We start from the raw sequence: 19,888 nt of genomic DNA, 5'->3' as shown, positions 1-19,888 counted from the left end.
AGCAGGGAATTTGCTGTTCCTCAGAAATTAATCACTCCTAAAGTTTAAAGCATTCTCCCATTTTTAACACATACATATTAAAATTATTACCTCTACCATGGATATTGCTAAATATTGGAGATGAAACATGAAAAAGACTCATTCCCTTTTCTTGGGCTCCCCCAAATTTATACATATCGAAACACCAAAATCTACCAAAGAAGTAATTATACAGAAGTGAAGATGTTCATCAAACCCTTTTTTAATGTGCTGGGCATAGTGCTAGGCACTTGACATAGTCGTACATATCTCATTTAATCCTAATCAGTCTACAAAATGCTGGTGTTAACTTTCTTCTCTACTGTTAAGGAACGAAGATTTAGGTTAATGTGTCCAAGATAGAATGAGATTGGCACCGAGGCATATATGATTATAAAGTCCACCCTACAAATTGTTACATGTTTGCCATCATTTTCCTATAATTATATTGAAGTATTTTTTTTCCAAAATGAGGAAAGATGTACAGCATAGAGAATATAGTCAATGATATTGTGATAGTGTGGTACGGTGTCAGATGGTTGCTGGACTTAACAAGGTGATCACTTCTTTAGGTATATAAATGTTGAATAACTATGATGTACCCCTGAAACTAATATTGTATGTTAGCTATATTTTAATAAATTTTTTTTTAAATAATCAAAAGAAAGATACTTCTGGAAGGGTCCCCCAGCTTGCTCTTGAACATTTCTGTGATCTCACTTTGCTTGAGAATTTAACATTCAGTAATCTCCATAAACACACTTACAGACTCTTAGTAAACACACACATACACACACACTTATAAGAGAATTGCGAACATTTGAAAAGTAGGTTTATGGCTCTATTATCTGCTTTGCTATATAGAGGATGTGATTTTGTCACTGCATATAAAATACCGGCCAAGGTTGGCAGACAAACGCAGAGCCAGTTTTTGGCATAAATCTGATTTTCTGGCAAAACTCGTTAGCAATGTAAAAGCTGTTATTGAGAGCATATTGTGATGATGCATCATGTCAATATTTGTTTGGCTGAGTAACACTGTGGATTTAATAAATTAATTCTTAAATGCACAATTTTCAACAGATGAGCTGTTTTGGAAATAAACTGTACATGATATTTGTCGTCAGTGCCACAAACATTTTGATGTCTTAAGTGGAGATGCTAGCTTCTCTGATTTTCTAAACAAATACATGGATGGAACAGGGCTTTTTGAATTGTCCTGAGATGTGTAAATTATGTAGGAATGAAACATAAGAGACAATGAATAAATAAATGAGTCACAGAAGTCTTAATCCTTGGTGATGTCTGCCGTAAATCCGTGATCTGCTGGACTGTTTTAATCAACATTGTCAATTTTGGCATAGTATTAGAAGATGCCTAAACAAATTTGTTGAATTCATAAATCATTTTTGTTTGTTTTCTTGGTATGTGGGAGGGATACACCTAGCACTTTGAGCCTTAAACCTAAAGTCTTATAAAGGAATAATCACTATTAAGATCTTTCTTATTAGAAAAGATAGTGCACATGGACAACTAATATATATTGACTATTTACTATGTATCAGACACTATGTTTTATGTTTTACAGTCTCATTTAATCCTCCTTAAAGTCTATGAGGTCAATCATGCTTTTTTTTTTTTTTTTTTATCATACTTTAAGAAGTTGGAACTTTCAAAGAGATTTGGTAATTTTTTCAAGGTTATACAACTAATATGCAGCAAAGATGTAGATCAAACCTTACCTACTATGAAGCCCCAGGGCATACACTCTAGCAGATATACTATACCACCTCTCTGAATGGAGCCCTGGTAAATTGGCCTAGTTCAAAACCCAGAAAGCAGGTATGTGCCACTCTGACACTTCTGCCACTCTACTTTCTACTTTTTTATTGATCCTGACCTATTCTCTAACCTTTCATGTACCTTAAAGCCATTGGGGGTGGGGGAGTGACATAAATAGAAGCATTTAAGACTAATTAGCTACATCCATATTCATATTTATCTACTTGAAATTCTTTCATTCCTTTATTCAGGCATTTATTTATCAGGGTTACAAAGATGAATTAAACTTGCTCACTGCCCTTGGAGTTGAAAGTCCTGAGACTTGGGCAACACTTTCTAATTGCTTCAACAATCTTTCATAGGTCACATTGGCTGTTCTCATCCCTTGTTTAAGGCCTCATAACCCCCCATTATTACTTTCTACTCACAAAACTTTAGCCTACATTGGCTAATTCAAATGTTGTCTAGTAAAGAGCAGAGGGTCCCTGCCTGAGGCCAGTCAATTAATCTGGAGATGGGGTGAGAAGACGTAAGGAAAGCAAAAACGGCAAGGCCAGGAAGCAAGGCAGTGGCCAAAAGAGACGGACAAAAATAGGCAGAACTGAGAATTCAGAAATGAAGATGGAACTAAACATTCTAACCTGGACCATAGGTCAGGCATCAGGACTCATGGGTAATAGAAAGGTCAAGGCATGGTGGATATTCAGGGGAATGAGGTAGTAAGAGGTAAAATTAGTGTAAGTGTGTCTCAGAGGATGTTCAGAAGTCAGAAATTTAATTTGACACAACCGTCCCAGCTAAGAAGCAGGAGGAAATGTGAAGTCAAAAACCTGATCTGTTCAATGCCTCCTGGTGGGAACTACAGAACCATATTAGGAAGATGCTTAAATAGGTGGAATATAGTAGAGTGCGGTGTGAGTAAGGACAGATACAGATGCTGGCAAATAATTATACTTTTTAGAAACTAAACTGAAATAAGCTATCAGTAGAGTAACTGTCTTCAAATTCATTTTTCAACTGAAATTATTCTTGTAATAAATACTTAGAATGACAAAGTTAGTATCAATGAAATGCTGTGGTGTCTAAAGGAAGGTATACCAATTTTAAAGTGTAAGCCTATGTATTTATTTGCTAAGGCTGCTGTACCAAAGTACCAGAAACTGAGTGACTTACACAACAGAAATTATTGTCTCACAATTTCAGAGCCTAGAAATCTGAAATCAAGGTATCTGCAAGCTTGGTTCCTTTTGATAACTGAAAGAAACATCTATTTCAGGCCTCTCTCTTTGGCTTATAGATGGTCTTTGCCCTGTGTCTCTCTTCCCTCTGTCTCTGTTCAAATTTTCTCTTTTTTATAAAGGACACCAGTCATATGTTTTAGTATCCACCCCTAATGACTTCTCTTTAACTAATTACGTCTACAGTGACCCAATTTCCAAATAAGGCTCTTTCTGAGGTATTAGAGGTTAGGAATCCAACACTTTTTTTTTTGCAGGGGGGACCCAGCTCAACTTATAACAGCCCATCTCATGCTATTAATCCATTGTGCCTTTCCAGATAAGGCTATCAATTAAATACATGAATTACAAAATGTGTACTAAAAAAAAAGCTTTGCATATGTGATTACAATTCCCAAATACAATCAGAAATTTATAAATAAAGCTCCATAATTTTGAAAGGGTCAATTGAATGGATTGGAATAAATAGAAGGGAAAATGAAACTCATTATAGATCCCCAGCTTTAACTTTAGATTCTTTCTACCATCTATTGCCTAGCCCGGTTAAGCAGTAAATGACATTATGAGTTTCTCTTTTGTTTAGGTCCTCCCCTGGAAACACAAAGAGCAGAGCAATACACTAAAGATAAGCAACTGAAAGGAACAGAAGTTCTGGGTACTAATTCAGACAATTTACAAACAGTCCCCAAATAGTCATCAGCTGATTTCCGACAGTAGCTGAAAGGATGTGTTTGTGAGATTTCTTGGCCTTGGAAATTTTACTGTGTACAACTACATCATTTAAACACATGAAAAGTTGTTTTTTTGTTTTTCTTTTCAGTAGCCAGACTGCTTCCCATTGCCTATACTACTTAACAAAGCTGTAACAAGCTGTACCCATCATTCAGTTACCCACTTGATATATAAAAGTGTGGAGCCCAAAGTATCAACTAAAAGAACAAACTGTAAGCAGGGAGAAGCATTTCACATGGAGGCTTCACATTAAATGAGAAATAGAAGCAGCAGAGTCAGTTATAGGTACATTTCTGCTTGTTGAAGAGACCTCAAAATAGAAGGTTTTTAAAATCTGCCTTTAAAGCCTCTCTTCAAAAAATTGAAAAAAAAAAAAATGTTAGATCATTTATTAAAAAGACCATCCATCCTGCCTGCCAAAGTAATAATTTTCTTTCTCTTACCAGATTCCAGGCACAGAATAACTGCCTCTCTGATGTTTTGTTATAAGCGTTCTAAATAAACCATTATTGGGGGCCCCTCTTAAGAGCAGCACCCCCTAGGAATCCTCCATTGAGCACTAAACAATATAATTTGTTCCAGACGCTTTGAGCAAAATGCCTTCTTTCCCAGTCTCTAAACTTGATAATTAGGTGTGTTCAGTTAGAGCTGAAAATAAAATGAAATGGAAAGCTATCCAGGTGCAAGTCATTAACCTTAAGGGCTGGCAACACCGAGGGAGGCTTCTAAACATGAACTTAGAGCTGAGCAGCCAACGAGAAAATGGGCCCTCTCCTTTTCCACCAATCTGAGCTGGGAAGAGGACTCTAGGCTCCAGAGAAGAAGGCAGCCTCACTTATGTCTAACCTTGAGACCCTGGGCAGAGAACCCAGCTACGCCATACAGACTCCTGACCTTTGGAAACTGAGATAAGGAATGTTGTTTTGCTTTTGTTTTTTTGTGTTTTTTTTTAAATGAACATACATTTTTGGTTCACGTCATAAGTTTCAGACAATTGCTAACAGGTTTATCTGAAGGACCTCTTAATTCTTCACAAAGATCCATTTATATCTATTTTATGGATGATGAGAGATGAAATGACTCCTATACCAAGTAAATGGGAGAAGTGGGATTCAAATCCATGTTTGTTTGACACCAAAGCTTATATTCCTTCCACTCAGTTCCAGCAGTGAGGCATAGGGAGAGAACACACAGAGCTGATTAATTTCTTAACCTGTGTGGGGACAGAGCCAGGAGAGCAGTTCCCAGGCTCTCGACCTCACCTGGAACGGTGCTGGCTGTAGTAGATGGCCATCACCTGTGACTAGTTGGCCATCAGCTGTAATCAGTTAGCCATTAGCCACTAATATTGCTGTGGCTACGCTAACAGACACAGATTGCAGCTAGCGAGTGGGTCGTGGGTTGGTCAGCGGATTGTGGATCGTGTGGCTCCTGCTTCCTGTGTCTCCAACCCAGCCACCACAGAGAATATAGTGGTATGAACCCCCTATCCATGGCTCCGTTGGTGTTCCTTTTGGCCTCACCATATCCTGCATTCTTGTGTGGGAAGCAGGAGCTGAGTCCCTGCATTAAAACCTGTCACCAGGGTTCTTCACATTCTGATCTCTGGTGTCTTTATCAGAATTGCATGTCTACTACACCTCATCCTATACTCTGATCCATAAACCCTGTGTGGGGACAGAGTCCCAGAGTGCAGTTTCCAGTCTCTCGGCCTCACGTGGAAGGGTGCTGGCTGGGGTGGTGGATGGCCCTCAGCTGTGGCTGATTGACCATCAGCTGTGACCAGTTGGCCAATTGGCCTCTGATATAACTGTGTTCGTTGGTGAGTGAGTCGAGAGCCGGGCCAGTCAGTTGGCAGGCAGAGAAGCGGACAGCAGGTTGCGGGTCGTGTGAATCCAGCCTCCAGTGAGACTATAGTGCCACCAGTGAGACTATAGTGGTATGACTCCCCTACCTATGTCTCCATGGGTGTTCCTTTTTGGCCTCATCATATCTTGCATTCTTATGTGGGGAGCGGGACCAGAAACCCCGCAGGCTGCCTCACGTGACAAATGGCGCAGCTAGCAGGGTCTCCCGCATGACACCCTGTGTGGGGACAGAGTCCCAGAGAGCAGTTTCCAGGCTCTCGACGTCACATGGAAAGGTGCTGGCTCGGGTAGTAGATGGCCATCAGCTGTGACTAGTTGGCCATCAGCGGTAACCAATTAGCCATTAGCCACTAATATAACTGCCATGGCTGGACCAGCAGGCACGGATTGCGGCTAGCAAGTGCGGTTAGCAAGCGGATTGTGGATTGTGGATCGTGTTGATCCTATTTCCTTTGTTTCGCCTGGCCACCAGCGAGACTGGGGTGCAGGAAGACCCCTCATTGGGCTTCTGGCGGATGTTTGCTTTTGTGTCTCAACCAGCTGCCATCGAGAATATAGTGGTATGACTCCCCTATCTATGGCTCTGTTGTTGTTCCTTTCTGGCCTCACCATATCCTGCGTTCTTGTTTGGGGAGCTGGAGCTGAGACCCTACATGACACCCTGTATGGGCATTCTTAGATCCATCCTTTTGATCATGCTATTCTTTTTGCCTGGAATGGCCATTTCTACTCCATCTGCAAGAGGTTCTTAACCAGAGGCAGGCCCACTCTCCTAGGAGATGCTTGGTGTGTACACAGTGTGGGTGGTACTAGCAGTGTGCTCCTGGGAGCTGGGGTGGCCTAACAGTCTGCAGTGCCATGCTGCATGGGTAGCTCCATATAACCAAGAACTGCTCAGTGTTGAATGTCCACATGACACTGGGAACACGGACCCTGAATCTTGTTCATTTCTCAAGCCCCACCACCCCCATGAAGTCGTTGATGTCCCCTACCCTTGGACTTGAAATGATCTGCCCCTCTTCAGAAATTCAGAAAGACTTCTTATCTATTAGTCTGTGTGTTTATTGCTAATATAGTCTGAATTCAATATTAGTTATTTTGTTACACATATGCTTTCTTTCTCTTCCTAGCAGTTCTTTTGAAGCTCTTTGAGGGCAGGTATATGTTTTATGTTCATAATCATAATAGCAAATATTTGTATAACTTACATAGCATGTATTTGCCAACTGCTGTTTTCAATGCTTTATGTATATATTAACTCATTTAACCACCTCAATAACCCTATAGAGTATTTTCCTATTTTATAGGCATAAAACTGAGGTACAGAGAAGTTCAGTAGCTTGCACAAAGTCACACAGTATTGAGGTTATGATTCAAATCCAGAGACTGTGACTCCAGAATCTCATTCTTTTAACTACTAAATTCAATGGCCTTACCTGGCAAACATGCCCTGAGTGCTTACTATAGATTAAACACAAAAATAGGACTCTCGTTGTGTGTGTTTTTTTAACATTTATCCCAGCTCTGTGACTCGGTTTTTTGTCTTTTTATTGGGGAATATTGGGGAACAGTGTGTTTTTCCAGAGCCCATCAGCTCCAAGTCATTGTCCTTCAATCTAGTTGTGGAGGGCGCAGCTCATCTCCAAGTCCAGTCGCCATTTTCAGTCTTTAGTTGCAGGTGGCGCAGCCCACCATCCCATGTGGGAATTGAACCAGCAACCTTGTTGTTGAGAGCTTGTGCTCTAACTAACTGAGCCATCCTGCCACCCCAGGACTTTGATTTTTAGAAAATACTAATAAAATCTGTTAAGTATTGCAATAGAGTGACATACAGAAGCTCCAATGTGGGTACTAACCTGGCTAAATGGGATATGGGAGGCCTCCTAAAAGGATAAACTAAGTCTTCAGCATCAAGTTCAAATCAAGGGGCAAAGGAAAAATAAGGCTGGAGAGTAGGTGGACACACAAATCTTGAGAATAAGATTTACAACAGTGCCAGCTGTCAGGAGGCTATGGGAGTGCAGACCAAGACGTGTGGTTGAGGATGGTGATACCCATGAGATGACAAAGACCTGCCTAAGCTACGACCTTACTATCCCTGGATGGCCTATTGTGGAATGACTGCTCCAGGTCACACTGAATCCCCCCCTCTCACTCACCTTCTTCTAGCATACACCTGAGATTCACCTTGTCTTGGATAAGTGGATTGCAAATCAAGCCTATATTTCTTATACTCACATGAGGCGGCAAGGATGTGCTCTGAGATGAGTACTAGACCATGGATATTAATCTTTGGACTCAATTTTGGTGTTGCGTTGGATTTGTTGTGTCACTTGACCTCTATGAATATATTTCATTATCTGTATAAATGAGGGTACTTTTGAAAAGGCCAGAAAATGTCAGGAAAAAAGGTGTCCATATCTTTTCCAGGGATAAATGTTGCTTACCTTCTAAACACTAAATGTATATGTTATTATAATCCCAGAAAGTATTTAAAATTTATGCTAAATTTGACAGACCTCCATTCTTATCATTTTGCCTGAAACAAGCTTTATTGTTATTATTTTTTAATTTGCTCACTAGCCAAACTCTGCCCTCGGTTCATTTCTTTGGAAATTCCACGGAAGTCAGTGGGATGTGGAATGATTACTAACAGCTGAGCCTGGCCTGTGTTCCTGTGTGATTAGTATGGCAGGAGGCCAGATAGAACTTGGAAAGCAAAGTGCTGTATTTGCATGAACAATGTCTCCAGAACATGAATTTCAGAGGGGCTGCATGAGGGAAATAATGGCTCGAACAGACCGATCTCGTTTTCTGCTTCCAACTTTGCCTGCCAAGCAGCCTTTTTCTATAACTAGTAGGGAGAAAGACTTCTGTGAAAAGGATATATGAAGGGAGTGTGTGTGTGTATGCAGGCTTGTATGTATATGCCTGTGTTCTGTGTGTGTGGTGTCTGTGTAGTGGGTGCATATGTCTATCTTCAGGGCAAAATAAGGATTAGAGAGGAATTCAGTAACAACACATGCTCCTCACTTCCTCAAAAAAAGCCACACAGAGGTAAATGCCTCCAGGCTTAGCATGTTTTTCATAGCTGTTTAATGCACCTGCATCTCCCTAGGTGTTGTATGTTACTGCAGCACAGGGCCTGTCCTCACTCTGTGCCCAGTGTGCTTCTTGGCACACAGGAAGAAATAACATTTGAATTGCTTATTATCACATCAACTCCAATTTTGATAATTAATTTGGATCAGTTGCCTATTCTCATCTGAGTTTGCTCCTATAGGAATTTCAAGCAGGAAAAGAGAAAGTTGTTTTCAACATATATATGGCAGATGCAGTGTTAATCTTAAGATGTAAAGATCTTTGCAATTCCAAAAGAACAAGTGGTCATTGATAAATAAAAATTTATTAGAAAGGAATTCAAATGACTTATAAGTGTATTTAATTTATTTTCAAGCTCACTGGAAATAAGAAATGTAAAATAATATATAGTAAGATGCTATTTCATCCTTCAAAATGCCAAAGATTAAAATTAAAGATGATGCTCAGAGTTAGCAAAGATGCAAGAAATAGACATTCTTACACATGGTGTAAGACACTGTTATGCAATGTAAAGTGATTTAATGTTTCTGGAGGGCCATTGGTAATATGATCAAAAGTCTTAAATATCTCCTTTTACCCTATATCTCCATTTCTAGGAATTTATTTAGTGGAAGTAATCAGAGATGTGCACACAGGTTTCTGTACAAGGATATTTATGATATACTTATGATAGCTTTATTTATAAAAGCAACATTACAAAACAAAAAGAAAGTAACCTAAATTTTCAACAATAGAAATTCAGATATGAAATATACAAAAAAATGTAGGAATGCTATTGAAAAATATTCATGACATAAAGTAAATTGAAAAAGGGTATAAGACTGTATATATGACATATTAAACATTACATACTAAACATAAGTATATGGTTAAATTTTAACTGTGGTTAGGTGTTGCGTCCCGCTCTACGTGGGTTGTGGGGAGGGAGAAGGGCAGCGCAGGGTTAAGAAAAGACAGTAGCCGTGAATAGAGTGAAAAATGAAGGGCCAAGGGGATCAGCCTCAGGGACTGAACTCGGAATCGGACCAACACGTAGTTTTTATTGGTAAACTTCTTTTTTTTTTTTTTAATTTATTGGGGTGAAAATTGTTAGTAAAATTACATAGATGTCAGGTGTACAATTCTGTATTACATCATCTATCAATCCCATTGTGTGATTGGTAAACTTCTAAAGAGGTGAAAGATTGTTAATCTCAAGATCTCTGTGTTAGTAGCCTGCTGGCTCTCTTCCGAAAGTGCCCATTGTGTTCCAGCTGAACTTTGCCTTCACACACAGGCACCTCTCCAAGGAATCCACTGAAGGGAAGGGACCAACATAATCCCATCGGGTCTCAGTTTGCTGAGACTTCCCCTCAAAGGAGCTTTTCTGATATCTCTCCTTCGGGCCTCAGTTTGCTGAGGCACTCCCTTGTGGAATCCTGGGAAGAGCGCGGGGGGGAACAAACGGTTTGGCAGCTGTAAGGCAACAGTTAGGTAATTTTAATTTTTATGCTATACAAATTTTCTGCAAAGAACATGGGTTCCTTTTGTGTGTGTGGTTTTAACCTGTAAGTTTTAAAAGTTATTATTATCAAATATTCAATACCAAAGGAACAATGGCTGTTCAGAATGTGTTAAGATTTAAGAGATACTAAATATTTAATATATTACCTCTAAATATTTATTCAAGAGGAAAATGCCAGAGGTTCTCGCTTTTCTTCTGCTTCCTTGCATAGTTCATAATGCTTCAGTTCCTTGCTTAGTATCAAATCAGCTAATATTTTTCACTATGTCAAAAGCTACTTCTAGATGCAGTTTTTGTTTTTATTATTCCTACGTATTCTATTCTTTTTGATGCAGTTGTAAATGTCATTGTTTTCTTAATTTCCCTTTTTTCTTTTTTAAAGATTTTATTAAAATATATCTAACTTACAATATTGTATGTTTCAGGTGTATTCCATATTTAGTCAACATTTATATACCTAAAGAAGTAATCATCATGATAAGTTTAGCAACCGTGTGATATTGTATCACACTACCAAAATATTATTGACTATATTCCCTGTACTGTACATTACATCCCCATGACTTATTTATTTTATACCTGGAAATTTGGACCTCTTATTCCCCTTCATCTTTTCCCCTCCTTTTTAAATTTTTCAATTACAGTTGACATTCACTATTACTTTATATTAATTTCAGGTGGACAGTATACTGGTTAGACGTTTTATAATTTAAGAAATGATCCTCTTGACTAGCCTAGGACCCACCTAGTACTATACATAGTTATTACAATGTTATTGACTGTATTCCCTATGCTTTACTTTATGTCCCCATGACTATTTTGTAACTACTAGTTTGTACTTCTTAATCCCTTCACCTTTTTCATCCTGCCCCACAACGCCATCCCATCTGTTACCCCAACAAATCTAGTACCCACCTGACACCATATACAGTTATTACAATATTATTGACTATGTTCCTTATGCTGTACCCTACATCCCATGATATGGTGTAACAACCAATTTGTACTTCTTAACCCATTCCCCTTTTTCACATACCTCCAACCTCCTCCCATCTGGAAACCATCAAAATGTTCTCTGGAATCTATGAGTTTGTTTCTGTTTTATTTGTTTACTTTGTTCTTTAGATTCCACATATAAGCAAAATCACATTGCATCTTTCTCTGTCTGACACTCCACTCAGCACAATACCTTCCACAACCATGCATGCCACCGCAGATGGTGAGAACCTATTTCCTTCCATGGCCAAGCAATATCCCATTGTATATATTTATCACCTCCTCTTTATCTATTTTTCCATCAACAGACACCCAAGCTGCCTCCACATCTTGGCCATTGTAAACAATGCTACAATGAACTTATAGATGCACACTTTCCCTCAAAGTAGCCTTTTGGGTTTCTTTGGATCAATACCCAGAAGTGGGATTACTGGGTCCTTCTTTGTCTCTTGTTATAGCCTTTGTTTTAGTTTGTTTTGTCTAGTATAAGTATTGCTACACCAGCTTTTTTGTTTTGTTTCGTTTTCATAAAATACCTTTCCCTATCCCTTTACTTTACATCTGTGTATATCTTTCAATCTGAAGTGATTCTCTTGTAGGCAGCATGCATAAGGGTTTTGTTTTCTTATCTATTCAGCTCTCCTAGGTCTTTTGAGTGCAGCATTTAATCCACTTACATTGAAATTAATTGTTGATAGATATGTAGCTATTGCCATGGTATTATTCATAATATTTATCTTTTTTCCCATCTAAAAAAGTCCCTCTAATATTCCTTATAGTAGTGGTTTGGTGGTGATGAACTCCTTTAGCTTTTTCTTGTTTGGGAAGCTCTTTAACTGTCCTTTGATTCTAAATGATAACTTTGCTGGGTAGAGTAATCTTGGTTGTAGATTCTTGCTTTTAATCATGTTGAATATTTTGTGCCAATCCCTTCTGGCCTGGAAAGTTTGTGTTGAGAAATCAGCTGACAATCTTATGAGAGCTTTCTTATAAGTTACTAGCTGTTTTTCTCTTGCTGCTTTTAGGATTCTCTTCATTCTAATAATAATGTGCTGTTGGAATCATCTTGTTTGGGACAATCTACACTTCCTGGACTTGTATGTCTATTTCCTTCACCAGGTTAGGAAAGTTTTCAGTCATTATTTCTTCAAATAGATTTTCAGTCCCTTGCTTTTTCTCTTCTCCTTCTGGTACCTCTATGATGCAAATGTTGCTACGTTTGATATTGTCCCAGATGTCTCTTAAACTTTCATTTGTTTGGATTGTTTTTCTTTTTGTTCTTCCGATTGGGTGTTTTCTGCTACTTTATCTTCCAAACTGCTGATTCAATCCTCTGCTTCATGTAGTCTACTGGTGATTCCTTCTAGTATATTCTTCATTTCAGTTATTGTATTCTTCACTTCTGACTTTTTTCCCCTATGGTTTCTATGTCCTTTTTTATGCTTGCTATCTCTTTTTTGAAGTTCTAAGTTCCTTAAGCATCCTTATAACCATTGTTTTGAACTCTGTTTCTGGTAGGTTGCTTGCCTCCATTTTGTTTAGTTCTGTTTCTGCTGTTCTTTCATTTGGAATGTATTTCTTTGTTTCCTCATTTTGGCTACCTCTCTGTTTCTATATATTAGGTAGATCTTCTATGTCTCCAGGTCTTGACCAGGTGGCCTTATGTACTAGGTGCCCTGTGGGCACAGTCTCCCTGTTCATCTGCTCTGGGTGCTCCAGCAGTGTCCCTTGTGTGGGTTGTGTTTGTCTCCTGTTATAGTTGAGCTTTGATTGCTATTGGCATATCAATGGGTGGGATTGAGCCTCAAGCTTATTTGGCATGAAGTTTGGCTATGTCCACAGCTTATAGGCTACTGTGCTGGGGACTTACCACACCTGAATTACCACAGAGTGGGATTCTGGTGCCTGTTGAGATCACCCTTTGTGTGTACCCCCTGTGGGACTAATGGGGTGGTGCTCTGCTGTGGTCTGAAGCCAACCTCCAAGTATGTCGACTCTGGGGCCTCTTTGGAGGGGCCCTGGTGCAGGCCCAGGTCAGCCACTGCCTATGACCAGCTGCGGACTACATGGTAGGCGCTACAAAGTGATCCACAATTGTTTGCTGCCTGTGCTAACCCTGGAGGCACGTGGGAGAGGCCATGCTATGAACTGAATGAACTGAAGCCGGCTGCCACCAGTACCAGGCCTGGGGTAGCTCCACAAAGAGCTAGGACACTCTGAGGCCTGCTGCCACCTGCCAGCTCCCTTAAGGTTCAGCCCCTGAAGAAGCCTCATGTGGTACACAAATTGGGTGAGTAAGAGTATCAGGGAGTCACTACAGTGAAAGAGTTGTAGTCATCAGGTCTGGTTTGCTGCTGGTGCTGAACCTAGAGCAACTCAGCAAAAGTCTCAGAGCACACCAAGGCCAGGTGCCGCCTGCCTGAGTCCTGTGGACGCCAGTAGTTATTCAAGAAAGAGTACAATGCAAGTGAGGCCAGCTGTTCTCTGAGAAAGTGCCTTTGGCTGTGTGTGAGTTAGGTGCGGTGGAATCCCAGCTGAGTCAGCAAGGTAGAGCAGCATAGCTCACCAGGCCAATCAGATTCAGAACTGGTCCGTAGGGGTGGGCTCCACACTGGAAAGATGGCGTCTGCCTGCTGGCTGCACAAGAGGAGGATCACACACGCAGAAAAAATGGTGACTGTGCTCAAGACCTTGTTCCGATGCCCCCTGAGTTACTGTCCCTCTGCCAGAGCCCAAGATGAATGCCTGCGAGTGAGGGAGTCTATGCTTGAGCCATTTAAGAAGGTGTCTGGATATCCTGCAGCCTCCCGTTTCACCCAGATGGTCAGAATCCCCATGGTTTTTTCACAGTCACATATTGTGGGGCCTCCTCTTCCCAGCACCAGTATTCTGGGCTGGGGAAACCTGTGTGGAGCTGGGGTCTCTCACTCCTCTGGGGAACCTCTATGGCCAAGATATCCCTCCCAGTTCTCACTGCCACACGGAGGTTTGAGGCCAGCCCATTTCGTGATTCCACCCCTCCTACTAGTCTCAACATGGCTTCTTCTTTATATCCTTAGTTATAAAACTTCTGTTCAGCCAGCCTCAGATGGTTCTCCAAGTTGATTGCTCTAATTTAATTGTAATTTTAATGTGTTCATGGAAGTAAGCAGGCACAGTACTTATCTACTCCACCATCTTAGCTCAATTTTTCTTTCTGATAGTTTACTAGTATATAGAAACGAAAACTGATTTTTGTATATTAATTTTGTATCCTGCAACTTTATTTAATTAGTTCTAACATTCTTTTGGTGGAGGGTTTTCTATATATAGTATCATGACATCTGCAAATAGAGGCAGTTTTATTTCTTCCTTTCCAATTTGGATGTTATTTATTTATTTATTTATTTATGCCTAATTGCTCTGGCTAGGACATCTCCCTGGAAAGAATGTTTACCTAGTCTTCTAATTGCCTCTATCTTTTATATATTTAGTAAAATTGGTACTGGTTGAGATTTACCATTTGTGGTGAGTATAATTTGAGTAGGTAATTTTTCAGGTTAGCATATTGGGTATTATATATATCCATGGTTTACAGATGAAAAAATTAGGAACTGAAAGTTAAGCAGCCTACTAAATGTCTCACCATAGGTGAGGCATGAGTCAAGGTTTGTCATTAGTTGCCAGTCAAAGTTTGCATACATGGAATCTGACGACAGAGCTTATGTTGTTTGGTTATGTTGAATAAAAGTGGTGAGTGTGAGAATTCTTATCTTGGAGGAAAAAGCTTTCAGCATTTCATCACTGAATATGATGTTTTTATATCTGAGCTTGTTGTCATGGCCTTAGTTATGTTGAAGTATGTTCCCTCTGTTGAGACTTTTTATCACGAATAGGTATTAAATTTTTTTAATCTATTGCGATGTTCACATGATTTTTGTCCTTCATTTTGTTAATGTGGTGTATCACATTGATTGATTTGTGGATATCGAACCATCTTTGCATCCCTAGAACAAATCCCACTTGATCATTTATTTTGCCTTGAACCAAGTGATTGTCTTTATTATAAACTAATACGTGCTCATAGAAACTTGTTTAAATAGTCAAATTTGTAAAGAACAAAGTAAAAATTTCCTGTGAACTCAATTTTAATTTGGTTTACAGTTGGTGTTTTGTGTTTCCTTTCTAACTTTTCTCTGTGTTTGCATAAAATTGACAATTATTCATTTTTTAAACAAATATTTATTGAACATGTCTATAATCTAAGTCCTGCTCTAGGCACTGAGGAGACATTGGCAGTCATATACCTAACCCTTAAAGACTTTAAATTTTAGTGGAGTAACAAATAAAAAGAGCAATGTGTGTATATCTATATCTATATCTACAGTGTTTCCCTGAAAATAAGACCTAACCGGAAAATATTGCTTCTGCTAGTTGCTCACATAATGTGAAAAGCAGCAAAAAAAAATTTATTTTGACCTGAGCCAAAGTTCAAGAAAATTTAAAATATATGGTGTTAAAAAGGCTTTGTGCCTATAGATCATTTTTCTTAGTGTTACATGAAGAGAATCAAGCCCTATGTCTTTGACCTTTTAAATGATTTCATGCTGCCAAGAATGTTATTTAGTACTTCAGACAGGAGACAACTTTGAGTACCAGTAAGTACTTGATCAAGAAATGTTACCAGATACACATACTTGTGTACACATACATATACATATCAGGAACATAATTCTGCCTATAACAATATTTGAATCTTTCAATAGTTTTAGCTATGTATTCTCTTCATATATTGCTTTCCCAAATAAATTCACCACAATAAAGTCCATAACCTGAAAGTAATCAGCACACAGTTACTAAGAAAATTAGGAAGTAAAATGGAACCTAAGTTGGCCTATCTATACAGTGATTTATAATAAAAGGGGAGAACATCTGGTTTTGGTCTCAGCTTTTGAAGTAAAGCACATTTTTATTAAGTTGTGCTTGACAGAGTAGTTAAAATTTGGCTGCTGTAAATCTTTTCTTTCTCTTAGAGATTTTATTGACATATTTTTACTAAAGAAGGATTGTCAGAGCATTTATGAGCCTTGTATGTATATTTTTGCTAATTTCTTTACCTTGACTTTCCAGTATTTGCACATGTATTTTTATATAAATAAAAATCAGATTTATTTTGTAAAGGTTAGTTTTCATTCCAAACATTGATTTCTCCTCCATAATTTTATTAAATACAATTGATCCAAGGCATTCCTACTTTGATTATATCCTTGATTTTTGGCCAACTATGACACAGCTGTCTCCAAAACTTGGATAATAATCCTTGTTAGCAGGTCAGTCTCTTTTCAGACTGGTGATGTTATCCTTATATGGAGAAGGAATGTTACATAATTGAAAAACAGGCAAATTTGCATTCAAATCCAGGGTTATTTTTGTTTCTCAGTAAAATAAAACTGAAAAAATAATAATGACACCAAGCATGAAATAGTACATGTGGAAGTATCTGGACAGGTGCTCAGTAAGTTAGCTTAATTTTTTGTTTTACCATTTTCTCTTCTTGTCCCACCTTCTTCTCAACAAAATGAACAAGGATTGCATTTTTATTGTCTTGTAAAAATGATTAAAAAAACTGGACATTTATATTCTCCTTTCAAAACATATGAACATCTTCCATTCCCTCACCATCCCTACTCCCGTAAAACCTCTGACTAGCACATTAAAATTTCTGGAATGCTGTTTTTTATTTCCTTGGCTAAGTAAATGTTTATTTTATTCCTTATTATTTCTCCTATTTAGTATTTTTAATGTCTTTCTTCTCAGGATCCAAGAAAATATACGTTATCAGTTATGGTGGAAATATGTTTGGCTACAAAGTAGTCATTCTGTAATAAACTAGGGTTGATTGGAGTGAGGCCTCCTCACAATTCCATGTGCTTTCTTCCAAAGATTCCTAGCATTCCTTTTTTTTCTTTTTTTTTAATGAAAGTTTATTGGGGTGACAGTTGTTAGTAAAGTTACATAGATTTCAGGTGTACAATTCTGTATTACATCATCTATAAATCCCATTGTGTGCTCACCACCCAGAGTCAGTTCTCCTTCCATCACCATATATTTGATCCCCTTTACCCTCACCCACCACCCCCCTCCCCCCTTACCCTCTGGTAACCACTAAACTATTGTCTGTGTCTGTGAGTATTTGTTTCTCATGTGTTTTCTTGTTCTTTAGTTGTTTTTGGTTTATATACCACATATCAGTGAAATCATATGGTTCTCTGCTTTTTCTGTCTGATTTATTTCGCTTAGCATTATAATCTCAAGATCCATTCATGTTGTCACAAATGGTCCTATGTCATCTTTTCTAACTGCCAAATAGTATTGCATTGTGTATATATACCACAACTTCTTTATCCATTCATCTATCGAAGAACATTTTGGTTGTTTCCATGCCTTGGCCACCATAAATAATGCTGCAATGAACATTGGAGCACACGTGTCTTTATGGATAAATTTTTTCAGATTTTTTGGGTAGATACAGAGACTATTTTGCCAGTTGCCAGATGAGAGGGGGTTTGGGAATGGGTGAAAAATGGAAGAGATTAAGAAGCACAAATTAGTAGTTACAAAATAGTCATGGGGATGTAAAGTATAACATAAGGAATTTAGTCAATAATATTGTAATAACTATGTATGACATCAGTATGGCACTAGATTTACCAGGGTGCTCACTTCATAAGTTATATAAATGTCTAATCACTATGTTGTACATCTGAAATTAATGTAGTGGATGTCAAGTGTAATTTAAAAATAATATATTTAAAACAAACAAACAAGCATATCCAAAAGTTTAGACTTTTTTATTACAGCAGTGGTCCTTATATTTAGAGCGCATCAGAATTACTTGGAGGACATGTCCAAACAAAGATCACTGGTCCACACTCCTGGAGTTTCTGATTCAGTACCTCTGAGGTGAGGCTTGAAATTTGAATTTCTTACAAGTTCCCAGGTAATATAGATACTACTGGTCCAGGACTGCACTTTGAGACCTCTACAATACATAATTGTTCGAGAGAAAAGTTGCCCCGCCTTTAAAACTACATTTGGGAATAAATGGAATAAAATTCTATATAATGTTTTTGATTCTAAAGAAAATAGACTGGCTTTTGTTGGCAAAGTTGGTAGATGTTTACACAACCGATAAACATGATATTCTGAATCGGGCCATTTGAGTGGGATTCACTACAGCTCTGTGACCAGGTTCATGCATATTCTAGCTTTTCTGAAAAGGAAACAAGCGAGTGATGTGTTGTGATTGTTCACCATCTGGGAGAAAGATGATGTTTATGTCACTCCCACATCTCTGGCATGACACCAAATTAAGCGTGTGAGAAGACAAACAGTGCACAATTTATCCAGATGTTTAGTTTGTAACAATGCATAACGCCAAAATCCAGACATTGTAATTTCAAGTATATTAAATATCTGGATAGTTTATTGTTTTTTACATTCTAGTCTAACGTAACCTAATATTTTGGGGTCATATATAGACTCGATCTTGCCATGAAGGCAATCGTCAGATTAAGAAATTGCACCCCCGTGTTTAAATCTCCTGCTATTTTGTTTTGTTTTGGTTTGGTATTTTCCCCAACATGCAATAGCTATCCCACAGCAGGATCATGGAACATTGGTCTTGCTGCACTTCTGTGTCTTCAAAGTTGCTAATATACTAGCTATAATTTCATTTATCCTCTCACCACTCTTTAGTTGTTTGAATTTTCACAGCAAGAAATCCATAAAGCCCCTAAACAAGAAATTTTACCTATAATGATTTTATATTGGTTTATAAGAACATTTTTTTGCATTGTACATTTTGGAGTAAATTATTTAATTTTACAGCTTCTAGTTATAATTCATTTAGAAAGCTGATATTGAGGTGCTTCAAAGACAAACAGTTTCTTAGGTAGTGCCACAAATGGATGGGAACTATTAGCATTAAAAGAATCTCTGAGATAAAAGCATCATGCTGTATTTTGCTGCCTGATGCTGATGAAAATAAAAACTTCAAAAGCACTGGATTAAGATCTGACCCTAAAATCTAGTTTATGTAAAAGAACACTCATTCAGAAAGAAGGAAGAAAATGGGCAAGTTTTTCTGTGTCCGATACCAACCTGTACAATAATGGAGTGAAATAAACACTAATGATGAGAATCTGTGATTGACAATATGAGGTACAGGATCAGAAGGGGTTAATGTATGCTGTGGTCCTATAAAGACATAAGTTAAATACCCAAGGATCACAAGTACAGCAATGGTCACATTAACTGATAATAATAACCCAAATCTCAGTGCACTAACCCAAGTCTGGGATTAACAGGAAGTCCTATCTTTTCTAGAAATGTCAGGATAACTAATTGTATATGAAATCCATGTAGTGAGTACAAATCTCTGTCCACAAATCAGCCAGGGCTTGTGAGAGGGTAGGAAAAGCCAGCTGGTGCTTCTGACATCACTCTTGCTACATCCACAATATTTCTTTTAAGCGTTCCTGAATTTTCTGTGATAATTAGAAGATACTCTAAAGATCCATTAGGAAGCTGGTCTACCAAGACCCCAACACAGAATCTCTCTAAACAGAAGCCCCCTAATTCTGTAGGATGGCATATTGGAATGTGTA

The 19,888-nt window shown here is 38.4% G+C and overlaps 1 long non-coding RNA gene across 1 annotated transcript in view; it reads left to right on the top strand.

Moving 5' to 3' along the window:
• The first annotated feature begins 10,106 nt into the window (after nucleotides 1-10,106).
• Nucleotides 10,107-19,888, top strand: part of LOC141571308 (uncharacterized) — a 142,044-nt gene continuing 132,262 nt past the window's right edge. Inside the window, exon 1 of the long non-coding RNA XR_012496071.1 lies at nucleotides 10,107-10,213. This is a non-coding gene — a long non-coding RNA (uncharacterized LOC141571308). The remainder of the gene's footprint in view (nucleotides 10,214-19,888) is intronic.

Source organism: Rhinolophus sinicus, linkage group LG04, assembly GCF_036562045.2.
Source record: "Rhinolophus sinicus isolate RSC01 linkage group LG04, ASM3656204v1, whole genome shotgun sequence".
Taxonomy (NCBI): Eukaryota; Metazoa; Chordata; class Mammalia; order Chiroptera; family Rhinolophidae; genus Rhinolophus; species Rhinolophus sinicus.
Note: the sequence above shows the minus strand (reverse complement) of the source record. Positions and strands in the feature narration are given on the sequence as shown.